The 21,598-nt window shown below is 38.7% G+C and overlaps 1 long non-coding RNA gene across 3 annotated transcripts in view; it reads left to right on the forward strand.

Annotated features, from left to right (window-relative positions):
- The window catches only part of LOC102456034 (uncharacterized), a 232,765-nt gene that overhangs the window by 42,408 nt on the left and 168,759 nt on the right, over positions 1-21,598 (forward strand). For 2 of the 3 annotated variants that reach the window (XR_012903832.1, XR_331882.4), the window contains exons 2-3: positions 11,521-11,611; positions 16,832-16,927. This is a non-coding gene — a long non-coding RNA (uncharacterized LOC102456034). Of the gene's footprint in view, positions 1-11,520; positions 11,612-16,831; positions 16,928-18,684; positions 20,858-21,598 lie in introns of those variants that run through there. The other variant, XR_012903831.1, reaches the window with a different exon arrangement.

Here is a 21,598-nt window from a genome sequence, read left to right on the forward strand (position 1 = left end):
CTGGAGAATCTCCGCAGTCAAGTCTGGTTGGACAGTTTGGATTGAGAACTAAGTATAATCAATCAATCATACTGTTGAGAACCATGTAAAACACACTGTAATATGCTTCTCTGATTACCTGAGACCAAGGTCAGGTTGCAGTCTGATCTGGATGCAAAGAAAAGGGAATAAAGTTAGTTCCACATGAAATAAACTCACCTGGAAAAGTAGCATAAAATACACAACATGAGGTAGTAAAGTAGTTCAGTTAAGGTGCCTAGTTGCTACAGAGATTGGAAATTAGATAAGGTCCAGTAAAATTAGAGAAGGAATATGGTGGGGCTATGCTTGTTCCTCCTAATGTAGGAGGTGCCATCTTGAAAAAAATACAAGATGAATGATAAATCAGAAATTAATTTGTTATGCAAAACACAAAACCTATGTAGTCATAATGGACGATAGTTCTTAGAAAGTGAATGAGTAAAGAATAGAGCAAAAGAGAAAATTGTGTAAAGACCCTAATCTTCTTCTGAATTTTTTAAAGATGCTAGTAATGTTACAACTTAGCAACAAAGAACATTCATTATAGATTTTTATCTTTTTATAATGAATTCTTAACAATGTTTCATGGTTTATTTTAAATGTTGATCAAATAAGTTTGATTAACTTTCAGTTGATTGCTTGAGCATAAGATGTCTACTTGGAATATTCAGTATTTCATGTGATTAGTCTTCTAAGTCACATGGCATTGTTTGTTTCCTGAGTAGAGGACTGAATAACAAAGAATAGTTTGTACTGAAAGTGGAGACACTTGCATTATTTTGTGTACTATTTTAATGAATATAGGTACCTGAACATTCAAGAACATATAACATGACACAATGAATCAGTTATAACAAAACAAACTCCAGTGTTCTTAGTGGTGAAAATATTTTAAAGTTAGCTTCTATCCCCAAACACAAACAACTTCGGTTTTGAGGCTTTACAGTAACAATTGGTAATACTTGAAAATCTGAAGAGGAGAAGAGGGGGTTTAAGTTACAGTGTAATGGAAGTAGTCTGACATTTCAAATAACTGTGGGGAATGTTGTAAGTGAGAGAGTTTTGTGAGGATTGTTTCTTACGAGAAGTCCTGATATGACTACATCATAGGACCACTTAGATGGACAGCAGCAACCAGTTCTCTGAACAAGGTATCCTTGAGGAAGAATATTAGTAAGTCCATTGTGTAAATGGAAATGGAAGGTTAGCGCTTCACCTTGTGTAAATTGATGTAGTTTCCGCTTTAATGGAGCTGAACCAGCATAGAACTACTATAAGCCCATGATTCTTCCACCGTATGTGTGTGCCTCCAATGACTTACCTGGACTTGCAGAAACTAGAAACAAAATAAAGAAAATGTGGGTAACACACAATGAATATACATCTATAAATGTAAAATACATTACTATGAATGGAAGGTAAATAGTAGTGCTTGATTTGTAACATTTTTAGGTAGCTCCTCTGTATAATTCTGTTATTTTAAAACAAACAACCTTATGTTAACAAATTGTTTCCTGTGTATCTTTCCTTTCCTGAATACCTGTTCAAAAAGGTAGACAAACCTGTGTGTACAGGTTGAGTATGTCAGACTTTAGCTTTTTCTTTATGTTCTTTGCAACTCTGTCTGACCTTCCAAATATCTCTACAGATCATGCTTCCAACTCAGAAAACATTGGTGTGTTTTTTTTAAATATATAGGGACAGATTGTTAAAAGGGGAACATGAGATCCTTGTGTATGCCTGCATACCAGTTTTCATACCTACTTTTGTGTGTGCATTTGCTTGTACAAACTGAGTACATGTGACTATGAACTATAATATATTATTGATGCAGATAATTGTTTTGAGCATACACTTACAGCAATTGCTTGCTCAAAAGACATTGCACAAATGCAGTCCTTAAAATCATGCATGTAACTCTTTAGCTTCCCTTTGTGAGCATGAGCTTTACAATGACCTACTTATAAGAATGACAGGGTTCTAATGAGGCGAGGATAACAAATTGTTGTTGCTTTCATTCCATCGATTCTTACTGGAAGTGTGGGAGACCATCACTCAAACAGTTCATCAGCTGCCATTGGCCTGTCCTTTCCATTTTAATGAGCTACTAACTATTGTACAAGGATTGGAAGCCAAATCTGTATTCCCCTGCTGTGGCAAAGGGGATAGTCAGCAGGAAGCTGTTTTGGTAAGTGCTGTTGTTCTCCCCAACATATTTTGAGTAGCACTAATTTGGTAGGTATGTGAAGTCAAACAGTGAAAAGAGATGAAGACAACAGCATGGACAACATGAGGAAGAGAGTGCAAAGGTTAAAGATGATGTATTAGTATCCAGGGTTATGTCAACACTATAGCAGAGATATCCCAAAATAGCTATTTTGCATCGGAAAAGCAATTTATTTCAAAATAAGTGCTGTGTATACAGCACCAAATTTTGAAATAAGGGGGAGAGGTAGATACATTGGAGGGCAGAGATAGGGTCCACAGTGACCTAGACAGATTAGAGGATTGGGCTCTAATCGAAGGAGGTTCAACAAAGACAAGTGTAGAGTCCTGCACTTGGGATGGAGGAATCCCAAGCATTGTTATAGGCTGGGGACTGAATGGCTAAGAAGCAGTTCTGCAGAAAAGGATCTGGGGATTAAAAGCTCTATATGAGTCAACAGGGTGCCCTTGGAGCAGGAAAGCAAATGGAATATTAAATTGCGTTAGGAGGAGCATTGACGACAGGTCTAGAAAAGTGGTTATTCTCCTTTATTTGGTTCTGGTGAGGCCACATCTGGAGTATTGTGTTCAGTTCTGAGCCCCCCACTATAGAAAAGATGTGGACACACTGGAGAGGGTCCAGCAGAGGGCAACCAAAATAATTAGGGGACTAGAACACATGACCTATGAGGAAAGGCTGAGGGATTTGGGCTTACTTAATCTGCAGAAGAGAAGAATAAGGGGAGATTTGATAGCAGCCTTCAACTTCCTGAAGGGCGTTCCAAAGAGGATGGAGAGAGGCTGTTCTCAGTAGTGACAGATGGCAGAACAAAGAGCAATAGTCTGAAGTTCTAGTGGTGGAGGTCTAGGTCGGATATTAGGAAAAACTATTTCACTAGGAGAGTGGTAAAGTACTGGAATGGGTTACCTAAGGAGGTGGTGGAATCTCCATCCCTACAGGTTTTTAAGTCTCTTCTTGGCAAAGGCCTGGCTGGGTTGATTTTAGTTGTGATTGGTCCTGCTTTGGGCAGGGGACTGGATTCGATGACCTACTGAGGTCTCTTCCAGCCCTATAATTCTATGATTTTGAAATAACTATCAAAATATGATATGCAATTTGTGTAGCTCAAGTTCAGTATTGTATTTTGACCTACAGTGCAGTGTAGATGCATCCCAGGTGATTGAGCAATAGAGGTGGGAAAGGTCAAGATACCGAGGCAAGTGGTTGGGTCTCGGGATAAAAGATGAATAATGGAAGTTGAATAACGAAGAGGAATTAAGAGGAGACACACTGGGAATAAGGTTCTTTGGGTGGGAATGTGAGAAGGATTACTAAGTGGGGAGAAGAATGGCAAATGTCAGGCTTTGTGTTACATAACCTGTTCAAATCACTCATTTCTAAATTGGCATATAAGATTGGGAGACTTCTTTTTGTGTTAATATTTATCAGCATATTTACTTACAGAAGAGCAATAAAATCATAACTCTACTCACCCCTCCCCAAAAAAACAACCCTTCTTCATGTCCGTCCCCCTCATACAGATTTTTGCTAATACCTTCCAGTAAGAAGAAAAACTTTAAGGAGATCTATTTCAGGCATGTAAGGACCACTATACTGTGGGAAATCAGGACCAATGTAACAATGGATATTTGCATGTGATGTAAAAACAACAACAAAACTATTTTCTCCCCTCCTACCCCCCGCTTTCTGCTTCCACCACCACTGAACCAAGATATGTTTAAATTAGAATTGCAGAATGAACAAGCCTGCAGTGCATCTAGAACAGTGTCTGAGTCTGACCCATTTTTTTACCCTTTAGGCTCAAGTGCCTGTTCATGTTGCTGTTTCTTATTAAGTTCATCTTGCTGCTAGGTTTGAATGTGAGGAGATTGGTGATGACATTAGTACTGACTTCTCTCTGGTGTCATTCTGCAGCAGTCAAATGGATACAAAGAAGCTTCAGCTTGTTTACCAGCAACACAGGGAAAGATTGTACTTGAAGAAAATATATATTTTTGCCCTATATAGATGGGACAACATAGATCATTATGATTAAAATAGTGTCCAACAATGCATAAAACTGAAGCTAGGAGGGAGTGGAACCATTCCTGTGACTTCACGGGGCTTTGGATGAGGCTCACAGTTAGGACTGTACAAAATAAGGGCAATAAAGTGTGGGTGGATGGGAGGGGGAGAGGGAATAGAGACACAACCTTAAGATTTTGGGCAGAATCATAAGAAATGGTTGAGCTTTCTGTGGCAGACTTGAGGAGAAGGCATAGGTAAAGTAGCTTCAAAGCCTTTTGTAAATTGTACCCATCAGGGATCAAATAAACACAGTAACATCCTGTGCACACCAGAGTGTAAATTCCCAACTGGTTGCTTTAAGCAATTTAATTGGACAGCTTTTACAATGGTCTGAAAAGTTCAACATGGGTATACTGTGGTGATGAGTCAAACTATAGCCCCCTGAATTTTGTTCTGAAATCATAGAAATAGGACTATTTGACTGAAAACAGTCTTCCTTGGAAACTTTTAAAAACAAAAACACTTTTAGAAACTGTTGTTCAGCAAAAATGACTTCCTTTGAATCTTTATGGCTTCCACAAGTGTTTTGAGGCAAAATGTACCAGTTCGTAAACTAATAATAAAAAGCAAAATTTCTTTTAAAAGGAGAATCAATGAGCTGAATTTAAATGGATTTTTTTTCTAACAAAACCTGGTGAATAAATGTAAACAGTCACATCCATTGCTAGAATAGCTAAATTTAAAAGGCAACAATACAATGTTGCCATCAGGAGTTTACTGGTAACCCAAACTATAATTTGGTGGCAGTCTTACATGTTTCCACAGATTTCTATTTTACTTTTTAAATCCCTTCTATAGTGCTCAAGATAACGACCTGAATGTGAATGAAAGCCATGTTTTGAAGTCTGCAGAAAGACATACAGAATAAAATAAGTGAGTAGTTTGAAAGGGCATGACCTATCAATAGCAGTTATAATTATCTCAGTTGGTTTTGTACTCATCTGCTAATCAATAGCAAAAGGGGGCACAGTGCAAAGCATTAAAAGAAAACCAATATTTTTCAATCATTATAGCAGTTACCAGAGATACCTTCTATAAGAAAAAATAGCACTAATCTCTTCAACTACAGTGTATTAACTGTAGGCAGATGCTGGCTTCAGTTTTTCCATTCTACTGGTGCAGTTTTCTCAATGGCATAAATGCTTGAAACTTCAGCTAATAGGCCTTCTCTGGAATTTTGAAATGATGCAACATCTTGAGCAATATATCTCCAAATAAACAACTCTTGTACTATTCATTTTCATTCAAGGAAGTTCTGTACCTCAGTGATCCTAGGCTGGAGAAATAGTCTTGTAGAGTCAGGCTTCTGACTCAAGTGAGAACAGGCTAGAGCTGCCTCCTCTTATGTTGAAGGGGAGGAAAATGGTTTAGCCTCTTTAAGTCCTATTCTAAATATACACCAGACAGATCAAAAAAATCTAATTATCAGTTTTCTTACTGATGACAGTTTGATTCGTCATAATAAGTTCACTGACTTTCTCCCTTTGCACATGAACTGTAATAAGACTATATCACAACATGAACAAAATGCTGTTTTCTTACATTGTGACTTAACTTCGTCCTCCCCCCCCCCAAAAAAAAAAAATCTGAATTCTAAACATTTTTCTATAATACTTTGGAAAGTGAAAACAGTTTCTAGGGATAACGGAACATAGGCTTTCTGTAAATACTGAAGGCAGCCAATTTCTGCTTGATACATACATACTCTCAATCAAATTTCTATAAATATAGATATTAAGCATTTACTACATGGAGATTAGTTAAAATTTGTGTTCTGTACCATATAAGGAATATTATAGTCCTTGCCTCAGAATGCTAAATGCCATTTCATGTAATGGACCAAATTCTCCAGTGGGTTGGATGTACATAGTACCCATTAAAATCAATTATTACTGTACGAGTGATTGCAGATACCATGATCACAGAAGCTTTACAAATGGGGAGAATGAACAAGAATATTTAATTTAAAGGCTTATTTTTCTGAGATGCTGAGCATTTCATTTGGAGATCAAAATACTCAGCAGCTCTGAAAATCAGACCCTAAATATGGGGGGAAACAAAATACTATTTACACTAAGTGTAAAGATAGAGCTGTACAAATGCTGCAGGGTTCATTTTGTTACAAAACTAACAAACTGAATTAGTAGGCCCAGCTGAGTGTCATAGGGAATTCAGACACATGGTGGGATAGCATGTATGACCAGAATATAGGTGGCAAAGGTCATGTGCTGTGTGTGAGAGAGAAGTAAAGGTGGCAGGGCAGTTGTGTACATCAGTGATTCCTTAAAGGGTAAAGAAACAGTGATAGATGCACACCAGGATTTGTTTGTGTCAAAATCACTTTGAGGAAGAATTTAACATATTTCACTGGGATAGAATTCGAGGTCAACTATAGATACTCTCAGGCCTGCTGACAGGGGAAGGAGGGAGGGGACAAAAGGGGCAATGTGCCCCAGGGCCCAGTGATTCAAAAGGACCCTGAATTCCTGGCCACTGCTACTGCATGACAGCCAGGCTTTTTAAATTGCTACTGGAGTGTCATGAAGAGTGTTCCAGAGCCTTGGTCGGCACGCTCTGGGTGGCACTGAAAGGATGGAGGAGGGGCGGCCCCCCAAGCCTGTTGTTTTCCTCCCATAGCTTTGCTCCTTAAAGGAACTTGAAGCCTACTCCCCCATCACCACCTGGCTCAGGGTCTGACAATTCTTCTGGCCCCTCTGGATGCTCCAGTTCAGATATGAATAGGTCTCTCTAATATTAGACTATTAGATATTAAATTAATGTTATATGTAAAATTACTACTGATGATTGTATAATAATGGGAGACCATAACCCCTCAGATATATATTGGAGAATAAATGTTACGATTGATATAGCCCAATTTTTTTTCAAATGAGACAAAAGTATCCTGAATAAAAATAATTACTGAATTAATAAAAACTGTTTTTGGTAAGTACAGAGGCTATCAGAAAAAAAAAAGGCCCAGTAGTGGGAAATAAATTTGTACTAAGTTATCATGAATCAATTGATTTTTTTTTTTTTTAAAGGATAATCAAATAATATCGTCAACTGTGGTTTTTGATTGCAAAAGGATAGCCTTTGGTTAATAATATGCAGGGAAAGGTTCCAGACTCAACTGAAAGACTAGCCCCCTCAAAAAGGGAGTAAGTAGCTTATAAGGAAGGAAAAGGGGATTGATCGGCAAAGAAATCTATAACTTGGAGGTAGGAATAAAGTGAGAAATGCTGTAAATCAAGTGGAATTAATGTATACCAAGGACATTAAAATAAGTGACTTTAGAGTTTTAAAAATAAGAAAGGAAAAGGGTGGGTCTGCTATGCAGTGCATCTAGAGGGAAGAAGAATAAATATAATCTTGGTATTGCCCCCAAACTAAATTTATACTATGCCTCATTTTTTTTTTTATAAGAATGGGAGGGATGCTGCAACAATTTGTAGTGGGGAGTGCTGGAAGCCACTGAAACAATCTATAAATGCTGTAGATAATGGAAACGACTTCAAGTTGAGGGTGTGGAAGCACTCCAACTTTCAGCACCTGTGAAGGATAGATAATGTAGAACATAGAGTTAAAGACGGGATGGCTGATGAAAATGAGAGGACAGACATTACCACACCTTAGAGTAGGAGAAAAACAAAGACATTAATATTTTCAAATTGGGGGACTGAATGATTTCTATACCAGAGTACTGGCAAAACTGGTACATTGTACATCAGTCCAGAATCTCATAAGAATGGCTCTACTGGGTCAGACCAAAGGTCCATCTAGCCCAGTATCCTGTCTACTGATAGTGGCCAGCACCAGGTGCCCCAGAGAGGGTAGGCCAAAGACAATGATCAAGCAATTTGTCTCCTGCCATCCCTCTCAAATTAATGGAGATTGCCTATTTCCTAGAACTGGAAGGGACCTTGAAAGGTCATTGAGTCCAGTCCCCTGCCTTCACAGCAGGATCAAGTACTATCCCTGACAAATATTTACCCCAAATGGCCTCTGTAAGGATTGAACTCACAACCCTGGGTTTAGCAGGCCAATGCTCAAACCACTGAACTATCCCTCCCCCAGAATCTCATCCCTCCTCTACTAGCCAAGAGATAAGAAAGTTGATGAATAGCACATTTTCCCCTTCCACTTTCCTTGGAATAGATCAGGGAATCTCAAAGATGACTTATTTCTCCCCCAACAAATCTGCTGGATGCTGGTAGCTCCCAGAATCCAAGGGAAAGGGAGATGATGCTCCTTTCCAGTGCTTTACTTGTGCTTTTTTAAAACTCATGAAAGAATGAAAGAATTTGTATCTACAGTCCCCTCCAGGGGTAGTTTTGATGAATGCCAGTTATCATACAAATATCCTTTTTCTGCTTGACCTTGTCTTGTTAATCAGAGTAGTTTACTGACTAATCAACTCTCTGTAAGTAGCTTATTTCCTTCATGAGTTCAAATGCTCTTCCTTCAGCTGGACCTTCAAATCCGCACTCTATATAAGCACCATTCACCCCTCTCAGCTACCACATCATCACTGTTAAAAATGCTGAACTTCCACAGCCCAATGCATAAGTAAGGAGGTTCAGGGCAGGATGCAAAGGTAGTCTGCAATAACATCAGTTCTCCCCAATTCTTGTCCTGTTCTGCCACTAAACTACCAGTCATGCCATCAAGTAATGCCAGTCTGGCTATTCATCTTACAGTATAAGCCACGATAGCAAAAATAGCCCAAAAATAAGTGAGACAAATCATAATGCCTCTTTGAGGAAACAGTACTTGGGGGCTCTGGGAATTTCCCACATTCATTCTTCCCCTTTCTCTCTTGTTCTTCGCCACCAGTAGGAGGAAGACTTCAGCAACAAGTGATCAGGCGATTTGTGTCATAGGTAGGACGTCTGGCTTTTATTGCTTCCCCCATTTGGAAAATAGGTCTTGGCACTGAAACTCAATGGTGAGCAATCAAGCTGTTCTCACTGTAATAGAAGGAACAGCTTTCATTACCATCCCCTTGCCATAATATTGGTTCATTTCATTATCTGAAGGGTACTTGCACTTTTTGGTTCTCTCTTCTGGAGTGGAGTAGGTCACAATAGTGAGATGCTATAAAATCTCACTATCTTCCTACTTCCAAGTTGAAGCATTTTCAAGTTATGGTAGGCACTCTTGAACCATTCTTAGATTGCTCTCTCTTTGTCATAGTGGCCTGCCAAGACCATACCATGTGATAATGGAAACTAAGCTAAATTTTGATCTTCCTTCACTGCTGTGAGCCTCCGGGAACTGCAGTTACGCCACTAGAGGAACTTTGGATTTAAACTAGTTCAACTCAGAATTTAGCCCTCTCATCTCAACTAGTTTACTTAATTAGCAGAATATAGAATTTGGTAGCTACATTTTTATTAAACATATGTTGGGATATATTATACTCTTTTTGAAAATGTTTCAGATGCACAATTACGTTTTACAGATCTGTGTAGCAGGAACAGATATGCCTTCCCTTTGAAATGATGTTACGTAAAACCTCTCTCTTCTCTAAATTATCACAAACAAGATTAAAAGCATTTGCAAAGCTAGGAATGTTTACACAGCTGTCATTTTTATAGCAGGTACTGTGTTAACTCCATCTTCAGTGTAATAATTATGCCCATTTTAAACTTTTTGACATGAATCCACTTACCAGGAATAAAAATTAACTCATAAAAAATATTACAGCAGCCTTGTACCATGGCATATAATAGGAGTGGTCCCCAAGTGGCTCTCTGACTATATTATTGATGTTCTTTGCTGTTTGTGGAAGAGGACAGAATGGCTACTGATTCAGAATTAATTGCAACTCAGTGACAGATATGCATTACATGCACTAATACAGTACCAGCTGAAATGTCAACAATAGAATGGACTACTTCCATTCTACCCTTTTAAATATGATTCAACCTTTGTATCTATGCTTTCCAAATCCTCAAAAGAGAGATTCATCTGAAGACTTTTTTACTTGGCAGGATATATTTGGTATAAATCCTCTCTTTTCCCCCAACAGTTTGGACTACCAGAACATTTATTACTAAAACCCCTACTACCAGTGGGCTACATGGCAGGGGCCAAAACTTAATGTCAAAATCCTTAGATCAAAATCTCACCAGGGTAGAAATCACTGTACAAAAAGTGCTATAGATCAGAGAAGCTCAAATTCCATTACATGTTCCTTCCTTAGTGTTAAAACCTTAATTTGGGTAATCACAGTGGCATGTTCTCCATGACTCCTAACAGGGACTTCAGTCCAGGCCAATGTTTCTTGTTATTGATTACAGCCAGGAACTGTTTCTTCCTACTGATTTCTTTTAGAGGTTGGGGAGGAGCCAGTATGCATATTGCCAGGGAGGAAACATCCCATTGCCTCTGTGAATGTTTTACTTCAAATCTAACTGTAAGGATCTACTTAAATCCTAATGACTTCAAGCCAGCTTTAAGAGTATACTTAAATTTTGTTTACTTAATGTAATAACCTAGTCCTCACAAGTGGGTTATTGAATAGGAATTGACTTAAATGGTTAAAGTTAAGCCTGTGCTAAAGTGTCTTTCTGAATTAGGACATTGTATGCTATATGTGCTTTGACTTGGAAAATGTTTTATCTGTTTTGTTTTTATTTGAAAGTTTTCCCTTGTAGAGATGTTATCTAAAGTAGAATCTAAACAAGCATATAATGGACTTTTAATAGTGGAATCCCAGTCTCATAATGTTGTCATAACCACCTCACTCTTTTTTTCAATGAAACCAGGATTTCACCATATGTTTGATTAAAAACTATTTTGATTATAATCCGGTAATTCCACCACTTTGTTTTTTTCCTTTGATCTCTCACCTTGAAATGATGTGATTCACCAATATTTTCTTGTTTTAAGGAAAATGCTTGTGAAATGTTGAAGTGGATCATTACATTACCCTTTGTAAAATGCCCTTTTCATCTGCTACTAATTCCTTTGACATTCACAAGCAGCCCATAAATGCTTTTCATTATCGATTATACAATAGTGCAATACTACTGAGATGATCCTCTTGTTAAAATGTCCTGGGATTAAATCAAAATGAACCAGACAATTTTTAGTCATAGAAATCTGACTTTGCAGTTCTTCTGTTGGTGAAACAAATGTAATAGTAGAATACGATGAGGAAACTTTGATCTCACCTCTCTTTCATGTGTAATTGGCAGTGGTAATTTGGACTCTGAGATGACAGCGAGTTGAGAAATTATTTGAGATTCCATGTGGAAAGAAGCAATAGATGCCCAGTACAGTTTTCAGGTAAGGCATAAGATTTTTCAGAAGATTCAGCACGGATTCATTGAGGTTACATAGAGTAATAGTTCTATAGGAAATACAGAGGACTTAGATTCCCTCTCTGTACCTCAGTTCCCCAAAGGTTATACAGGAAAGAATGAGCAGATCCAGGAATAGAATGTATGTTTCTTGAGTCCCATTCCTGTTGCCTGACAGGCAGACCATGCTGCCTTCATCTAGATGATGGCTGTTGATGGACCTCAGAACTTTCATGTACAGGCAGTCCCTGGGATCTTACATCGGATCCCTACTTACAAACGGGGTGAGGCAACCCCGCACTAGCTGCTTTCCCCCAGCAGACCAGGGAGACGCGAAGCTAGCGCCCACTCCCCCCAGCAGACCAGGGAGACACAGAGTGGCTTTTCTCAGCAGAGACCTCAGCTTGAGAATAAAGGACTGAGGGAAGTGAGGTGTGGGAGAATAAAACTGAGCTCTGGAGAAATGTTTGGCTAGAGTTTCCCCTACAATATGTACCAGTTCCGACTTGCATACAAATTCAACTTAAGAACAAACCTACAGTCCCTATCTTGTACGTAACCCGGGGACTACCTGTAATTAATTCCATAAAAATACAGCACATAGACCAAGTTAGTGTTATAGCAGCTGGGAAAATATTCAGGTACATTGGAAGTGCTGATTGTTTCTTATGTATGAAAAAGAGGACAGTATATCCAAACACCACACTGGGTCAGACCAAAGGCCCATGTAGCCCAGTATTCTGTCTTCTAATTATGATCAATGCCAGGTGCCCCAGAGGGAATGAACTGAAGAGGTAATGATCAAGACACCCGTTCTCTATCACCATTCCCAACTTCTGGCAAAAAGGGGCAAGGGACAGCAACAAAGTAATACAAAGAAAGAGATGAGAAAGGGACTGTACTGGATAGCAGCAATTTCTTTTTTAAAATCAATTTTGTTTCAGTGGACTCAAGGCCCAAATTTTATGATTTGGGGCATTTTGCCAAAACACTATTCAGCTTTGGTTTATTCTTAGTCTTGTTCTTACTAGTAGTGACAGGACAGGTACACAGTCTAAGGTTGCCAGATGGTTTCAACAAAAATACCAGACACACTTGACATTACATCACAATCTACATTCCAGTATTTTCTAAATAAGATGTACATTTTTATTTTCTCATTTTATATTTTCTCAATTTGTTTCCTGAACAGAAAGCTCAAATACTGGACTGTCCAGTTCAAAACCAGACACCTTGCAACCCTAACGCAGTCAGAAGAGAAAATAGGGTTGGAATATGAGGTTCCCATGGGAGTGTCATTGCTGGAGACAGTGATTTGAAAAGACAAATATCTTTTTTTTTTTTCTTTTGGTCTGGCCCTTTTTCCTAAACCAGTCCTGCAAAATGTCTTTTGGGCAGCCCACACTCTTTCAAGCATTTGAACTGAGGGAAATGGCTATAGTGTCACTGGTGTGAAAGGCAAAACTTCAGGTATTGCTGAACACAAGCTTTATTTTATGTATTTATCCTTGACAAAAGGCTAAGATAAAGTTGATGGAAATGTTATCTGTGCTATGTGGGATGTTTTGTTACTGCTAACTTATCTTTGACAGTTCTTTGCAGCTTTGATAAAGGTTCCAATCTTACTAGCCTTACTCATTGAAGTAGCCCTGTTGAAATCACTGGAGCTAGTTTTATATATGATAGTTAAAGATCAAGCCCCCAACTAAGGCCTCAGGTGCTTTTATGCTAATCTCAGGTACTAAGGTGCTTTTGTTAATCTAGCAATATATAAATGGACTTTAAAGTTGGTGCAAATATAACTTATGCTCACACCCAACCCCCTTCAATCTTAATGTGGCCTTAGTATACAGGAGCCTCAATATAAATGTGAAGGCCCTTGTACTTACTTACATGACTTGATCTAATATGTCTGTTGCTTTTCAATGCAAATTTTTCATACAAAGTTTTATGTCTAAGTGCATCATCTTTAAGCTAAAAATCAATCTCAGTACAACTCCTGTGATGCTCCCATGCAACTGTGAGAAGATTCATGCAAACAAAAAAGATACATAAAATAAATATTACTATTGCTCTTTTTTCTGGGGTGTGTATGGTCCTTAATATTTCCCAAACTCTCTACTTCTGTGTCTAAATATGAACACTTGTGTAATAAAATAGGACACACCCTACTATTTGTTCACCATTTCACTTCCTTGGCTCACAATGAGGGGAATTATTGGCCTTATTGGAGTCAATAACAAAGTTTCCCTTGAACTCAGTAGAGCCAGGTCATCCTAAATATCTGGGATATAATTCTCCAGTCTATTGCACTCGTCTTGCAGGCTTAAATGACTATACAACTGAAATTAAATATTACAATTTTCATCTGATGTTCTGTATCCATCTTGCACATGTGTAGATGACTGGATAACGATGAGCCATTTAAGAATCTGACCTAGTCCTTTCTTAACTGGCAATATGAATGATTCTCTGCAACAGGATTCCAGAAAAGTGCAGGTTACAAAATGTATTTCAATGTCTTCAAAAAAACTAGTTAAATAGCCAGCTAGTATGAAATGTTCACTGTCAAACTAAAAAAAAAGCATATAGATTTTTTTTTAATGAATTTATATAATATTAGAGGGGGACAGATAGTGACCAGTGTGTTAATATATTTAGAATATTTCCTTGAATTATGTTTTTATGCTGGCTGTGGTGAATGTCTGATGTACTTGTGCCATCATTAGCTCAATATTTGGCGAAATGATGTAGATGACATATTAGCTTCTTATAGACTTGAATACTGCCAGAAAGTCAGATGTCAAAATTATCCATACCTAAGAGATTATTTTAATTCCAAGCCATCTTTACTCGCCAGCAAATTTCTAACATGTCTATCTACACAGCACTAATGAAACTCCACCAACTGAAGTACTATAAAATGGACAAAGAAAATTAAACCCTTACATAGTGATCAATGTGTTTTCAGTGTGTGCCCTACGTATGTGATGAAAGTGGTAATGTAGGCATGAGGGCCCAATTTTACTACTTGGCTCTTGGAGTAGCAGCCAGGCTTAAAAAAAGATAAAGCCCATCTAGAGAAGGAGGTGGTTGGTAACTCTTAGGAATGGGCATACAGATTGAAGGGGGCTGTTGTGTGGGGAGGGGGGGGGGAGGGAAACCCAACTCTGCAATCATTTTCCAGAGCTAAAATGTGGTGATCAGGAGGCTCAAGCAGGAAACTCAGCGGGATCCTCTCATGAATGGAGAACTCTGGCAAGAAGCCAGGAGAAACATGCACCAGCTACTGTGTGAAGCAGGCACCACTGGTAATCCCTAATATTAGGGCAGGATCAGAATTTCCATGGACAGGCCTTAGGTAACTGTTATTCCCAATAACAAAGCTATTACAGTAGAATCTCGATTATCCGACCTAAACAGGACTGGAGGATGGTCAGCAGAAATGTCGGCTAATACGGTTAATTATTTTAATTTTATAAATTTGCCCTTTGTAATACCTTGCAGGCTCCAGTTCTAAACCACCTGAATCTGCTGCCTTGACCCGCCCTTGTATTTCTCCCAAAACGGGAGTAAAATCCGGAGCTCTGCCTTACAGCGGGAGTGCAGACCTCACCCTGTGCCACTCCACAGCCCCCGGTGATGATTTTCCAGAGCTGTGTGTGGATTGCCTGAGCCATGATGCAGGGCAAGGCGCTTGCTGCTTTCCCCAGAAACAGGAAAAAAGCGACTTTGCCAACAGCAAATTCTTCAACCACAAGAGGGCACTGCAAACCTCCCAGCCAGAGCTCCCACCCAGCCCTGAAAAAAGGAAAAGAGAAGGCAAGGCCATTGTGGTGTCCCTGGAGCCCCTTGCCATAATGCCACTGGTGGCACGTCAGATAAAATTGAATGTCGGAAAATCGAGACACTTCTGTATGTCACAGCATTTCATGCAAGGAAAACATGGCGGAGTCTAGAGGCGTATGAGGTTAAGACTGAAGGGCTGCATCTAGACTGGCATGATTTTGCGGAAATACTTTTAATGGAAAAGTTTTTCTGTTAAAAGTATTGCCACAAAAGAGCATCTAGATTGGCACGGATGCTTTTGTGCAAAAAGTGCTTTTGTGCAAAAGCGTCCATGCCCAGTATAGATGTGCTTTTGCGCAAGGAAGCGCCGATGGCCATTTTAGCCATCGGGCTTTCTTGTGCAAAAAATTAAGGTGCCTATCTACACTGACCCTCTTGCGCAAGTATTCTTGCGCAAGAGGGCTTATCCCTGAGTGGGAGCATCAAAGTATTTGCACAAGAAGCACTGATTTTGTACATTACAAAGTCAGTGCTCTTGCGCAAATTCAAGCGGCCAGTGTAGACAGCTGGCAAGTTTTTGCGCAAAAGCTTTTGTGCAAAATCTTGTCAGTCTAGACACACAAGTAGTTTTACCCTCTAGAATATGAGTTTCAATTGTGTGCTATATTTTATGGAATTATTTACATGGTCTACCAAGAGCCATATACTATATGGAGGCAGTGTGGCCTACTTGATAGGGAACTGGAGTGGAACTCAAAAGATATGAGTTCTTTTCCTGGATCTGCTCATTCCTTCCTGCATAACATTTGGGAAACTGAGGTAGAGAAGCAGGTGTAAAATGGGAATAGTGATACTGATCTACTCTGTAAAGAGCTTTGAAATCTGTGGGTGGAAGTGTTTGTCGCCGTAACAAAAAGAAACTGACTTTATGGGTATAGTACACTTACCTGGTCCTAATAAACGACCCTACTCAACAGTTCAAGAAGAAAAGGCCAAAGATCCTTGCCAATAAAACGAAGAGGAAATTTTCTTTTGGACCCTATCTTCAGTGAGGTCAAACTCAACTACATCCTTTTCTCTCCATAGTCCCGGAAAACACTGATTCCTCCTATGAAACCTACCCAAGATATAGTAAATGGAACTTGTTTTGTTTTACCATTTGTCTCCTCTGATTTACATGCTGACTGGGGGAGGGGTGTAGGAGAAGCAATCAGTTCTCTTAGGCATTCTTAAGAAAAAAACCTCTATGTTTAAAAGCAACAGATATCCTCCCTAGACAGACATCATTAAATACCCAGGGCATTTGATTGTCAGTTACCTATATTTCTTCCTATGGTTGTGCTTTGAATACATGGTGCTGATTCAGAGTCTGGGTTGGCTGATCATACTAGAACTGCCCTTTCCATTTTTTTCTCAGATTGTAGATAAGGACAGCATCCACATTACTAATGAGGACATTCAACTGCAATGCATTTTCCCAGCCACTCCCATTTCTCTACACTGTACACCTGGGGTAAGGTATTGTTTTGTTGAAAGATTTATTTATATTTTACACTATATAGTAACACTGAAAGACTTTACTTTCTGAATATTTGTAGTATTATCATTTTAAAGAAACTTTTATGACTGAAATTTTATTTTATTTTTTTTCTAAAATAGTAAAAATGTCTTTTTTATGTATTTAAATTGTTTCTCATCTCACCTCCAGCTATTTCAGTAGAGGAGAAAATGCAAGAATCTTCAAGAATGCAACATTAAACAGCTTGCTTGTGCATACTGTGATATTTTGTATTTCTTTAAATGTCATTATACATTTCCTTTAATGCCAAACATATAATGTTGCTTCAGCATGGTTGCTGTGGGAACCAACAATATTGAATTTCTAGACTGCTGTGGGTGAAAATTCCACTTCGTAACATAGGCATAACCAAGCTATCTTTGATCTGTCTAGTTCCGGTATCAATAGTAGTGAAGCCACACAGATTACAGAATCCTGAGAGGTGTATTCAAGGGAATGTCCTGTGCTATGATTTCATTGCATTTGTGGTTCACTGCTTTGGCTAACTAATTTAAAACTAGCTTGGGTATGGCTACATGTACTGAAATCACTCTCTCTGATGGCAGTGTATACATGCCTGGGTCTGTGAAGAGAGGGAATAATTTACTCAAAAAAAAAAAAAAAGAGGCAATGTATCTTACTGTCCCCTCTTGACAAGCTTGGCCAACTTGCTATGATTAGTGTAGGAATGTAATGGGGAAGATCAACCTCTGAGTCCAGAAAGGGCCATAGAGAAGTCTTCTAGGAGGTTAGAGTGGGATAGAAGAAACTAGCCAATCAGGGGCCAAGCAAGCTTACAAAAGGAGTTGGAATGTTCAACAGAAGCTCAATGCCTCTGAAGCCTTGAAAAAGTGACTAGCTGGCTACAGGATCAGCAGCTATATGGGAAACTTCATATGGTGAGCTAGTGTGGATTAAAGTGAACTAGTTTTTGAGACAGAATACATCTAGGCCGCAAGCTTCTTTCAGAAGAGATCATCCATAAAAAACTTCTTCTGAAAGAGATCATCCACCTTGCCAAAGTGCATCGAAAAATCAATCTGCTTTTTTCAAAGATAGCATCCATTTAGTGTAGATGTTCTCTCATTTAAGCTGTGATTACTATGGTTGAAGTGGTCACCGTGGCCCTTGTGCTTTTTCCTGGAGGCCTCTTCTTTCGAAAAAACTCCTTCCTCATCCACACACTCCTTTTTCTGAGAGAGCTTTCAGAAAATGCGTTCTTCCTCGTAGAATGAGGTTTACCAATGTAAGATGAAACTTCTGTGTTCTTTTGATTTTCTTTCAAAAGAATGCAATAGCAGTGTGGATGCAAGTGAATTTTTTTGGAAAAAATGTCTGTTTTTCTGGGGAAAAAACCCTGCACTCAAGATGCATCCTCATGAGATAAAGCCCTGAGGTAAGAGCAAAGTTGTCTCCAGGAGAATAAGACCTAGAGGCACCATTCTCATCCGGAGTGGGGCAACAGACTGAGAGACTGACTCTGAGAAACTCTACAGGGGGCACTACTAAAGGTGTGCCCTGAAAGTGGGGTGTGACATGCAGGAGTGTGACTCAGCTGAAGGAGTAAGTTGCCAAAGAGGCTTTCTGCATCAGGCAGTGCAGGAACCCATGCTTGGCCGGATGGGAGTGCTTGCATAAGGTGACTGCCACCCTGTTACAGGGAAGCAATGTAATGGCTCTTGTTTCCTACCTCTCTCCCCACTTCTCTGCAGTTCCAGTCACAATTTGAACAGTCTTCTCTGAGGAAAGGGAGTGGTCGGTGATGAACAATCTATTAATTCCTACTGTGGCTGATAAAGGACTGTTACTCCACTGGGAATTGTGTGAGGGAGCATAGATAAGACTTATGTAACCTTTTTCATTGTAAGTTGATGGCATTAAAAAAGGTCATGTGAAAGTGGACAGCTTACAGCAGTGAGTAAAGATTATACTATATCTGACACAACGCTTATGCTATGTACCCTGTACTGTCTCCAGTGGGGTCCATCTTACCTCACAGTAAATATAAGGATAATTGTCTGCTTGGAAAAATACTTTAGGGTACAATCTCTAATCAATTTACTCAAAGATTTGGGTGAAGCATATGCCTAAAGAAACAAAAAGGCACTGCTGAATTGGGATAACGGATGGATAGGTACACAATTTTGACAGAAAATAGGAATGATAGGATTCCCGATTGCTAATTCTCAGAGCAATAAAAAATGTTGTGCATAACATTCAGGACTTCCTGAAATGTGTAAAACATGCAGACCTTTAAAAACTATCACTTACACGTTCTGTATGCAAAAAGTGTGTTTGTGTCTGTGGCAGATGAGAGCAGAGCAGAGCCTGTCCTTAAACTGAGTTGATAATACTGAGAGACATGTACTAATAATGATCATGAGGGGATTGTTCAAATCTAATCTCTTTGACAATACTTAAAAATATTGTATTCTGAACAAAATTGAAAATATCTCCAGGTGTGAATAAGATCATTTATTATCTCAGTACTTGGTATATAAGTGTAGTTACAGCATCCCATTGCTCAGCCTGCCCTTTAATGTCACAGAAGTCCCAGAAATATTTTTTTATTCTGTAAAAACACCTTAGATCAGAGGCAGACAGAAAAATGAAAACAATTAATTCAGAAACATCAAAGCTAGCTGATGTTCACTGTTCACTGATCAGTGATCAGACTTTTATACCTTTGCCTGTTCCTCCAGCTTTTTGTTTTAAAAGTGCTAGAATTGAAGCCCACAGGTATTAACCACAATTATTAGAACTAAGTTTATGAATAGGGCCAAGTGGTGTAAATGTAAGGGATAAAGAAACATAGTTTCTGTGTATAGTCAAGAATGCCATTTAATTGGTGGTGTGTAAAAAGAAATGATATATAAAATAGGAAAAAGAAAATTTCAAAATATTTGTTTCATAAAGAGAGAGAATTTACTTTTTATTGTTGTCATAATTTCAGATTCTGTTTCATGTATGTTAAAATAGACGAAGCAGTTACATTATTCATCAAAAGTGAAAGGAATAACATTAAAATTAATAAGCAGTAATGCTCCTGATTGGCTTCAGAAGTTTAACACAATAGCAAATGGGTTTCTGTATAAATGAAGGCACTGAGTTATTATGGAAAATTGTTCCAGGAATAATGTTAAGGCTAAGTTCTATACATTTTATTAAGTGCATAGAACTTGAGATGCCATTTTAATAGTAATTTCTTGTAGAATGATATCTTACTTCCATCCTCTGAAATTCAAATCACTAATGAGAACAAAAATCAATATAGTTCCTACTATGAAAAAAGTTGATTCCACTTGTGTACACTTTTATACTTCTGCCAGTTTCTCCAGCTTTTCAAAGCTATTCTTCTGTGGCTATAATTCCCTTTTGACCTTGCAGCTTAAGCAATACTGGTGCAGATCTGTTCTTAGGTTGAGCTCAGAAGTCTATTTTCTAAGTGCTGATAGATTTGGTTTTGCTAATTTAGTAGTACATGGCAGGGTTCTTTTCCTCTCTCCAAGTCAATAGAGAATCAATGTCCCAGCAAAGTTTTGGGAGCACTGCGTAACTGTCAGAGGTACCAAATCTTGGATGAGATACAAAGTTGTGCCTATTCAATGCAATCAGAGAAGTAAAAAAAAATTACAAATGTAAGTGTGTTGGATGAACAGTGTAACAAATCAGCAGCTGTTTATTTAGAGGCAAATAATTATTTCCTGGTTCCAGTCAGATGGCAAGTGTAGCCATGTGTAACCCTGATATTCAAGTTACATAATGGGTTAGTATACAATGACTATTGTCTAAGTCATCCCCTTTCAATTCCTGGCAGTAACTTTCCACCTGCCCAGATATCATAAAAATCTAATTTAAATGATATTTTACATAACTTCCTATTCTGTATGCTGCTACGGTCGGTTACACTTGTATTTGGAATAAAACTCAAATGTTATTTCAGTGGTTTGGAGTAATAAGCCTTAAATATTTTGTTACTCAAAATTAAGTCCATTCTCTCTGCATCTTGTGCCATATCAAGCTTTTTTATTATTTATTTTATTTTAAATGTTGCCTTGAGGAGTGGCTCAATCCTTTCTGGAATAGTTTGAATAGTTTCTAGCATGTGTTGGGTTTAGTGATAAGTACTAGATATTAACAATTCATCAAATTCCCCAAAATCATAATGGTTTCCAACACCCAGTTCTTTCCTTGACACCACCTCAGGCAGATGGTGCACTGAGAATACAACAAGAGTTGAGAGCTGCAGCACTGTGGCCAGCTTAAGCAACAAAGTTCTTATAGTTTCTTCACCGTCTGGAGAAGACAGGGTCCTCTCCTGATTCCCTAGTCTGGAATCCAACAGATGTCTTGTCTGGCTCTTGGTACCTGCTAGGGGATCAGACTTCTTCCCTTCTGGATGCTGTCCTCTGCAGAGATGGACTCCCTGATCTTAACCAGATCAGACTCACATTAGTGAGTGGCTATGAATTAATTCTAGACTCCCAGAGCCATTGTGCTCCTTTCTCAGTGCCCAAACTCAGGCCTCATCTAAATTTACCAGGAGATACGTGCTGTGGGGTTCAATTGCCACCAGAGGTCGATTTAGTGCATCTAGTAGGGACCTGCTAAATTGACCATGCTGTT

The sequence above is a fragment of the Pelodiscus sinensis genome, chromosome 5 (genome assembly GCF_049634645.1).
Source record: "Pelodiscus sinensis isolate JC-2024 chromosome 5, ASM4963464v1, whole genome shotgun sequence".
Lineage (NCBI taxonomy): Eukaryota > Metazoa > Chordata > Testudines > Trionychidae > Pelodiscus > Pelodiscus sinensis.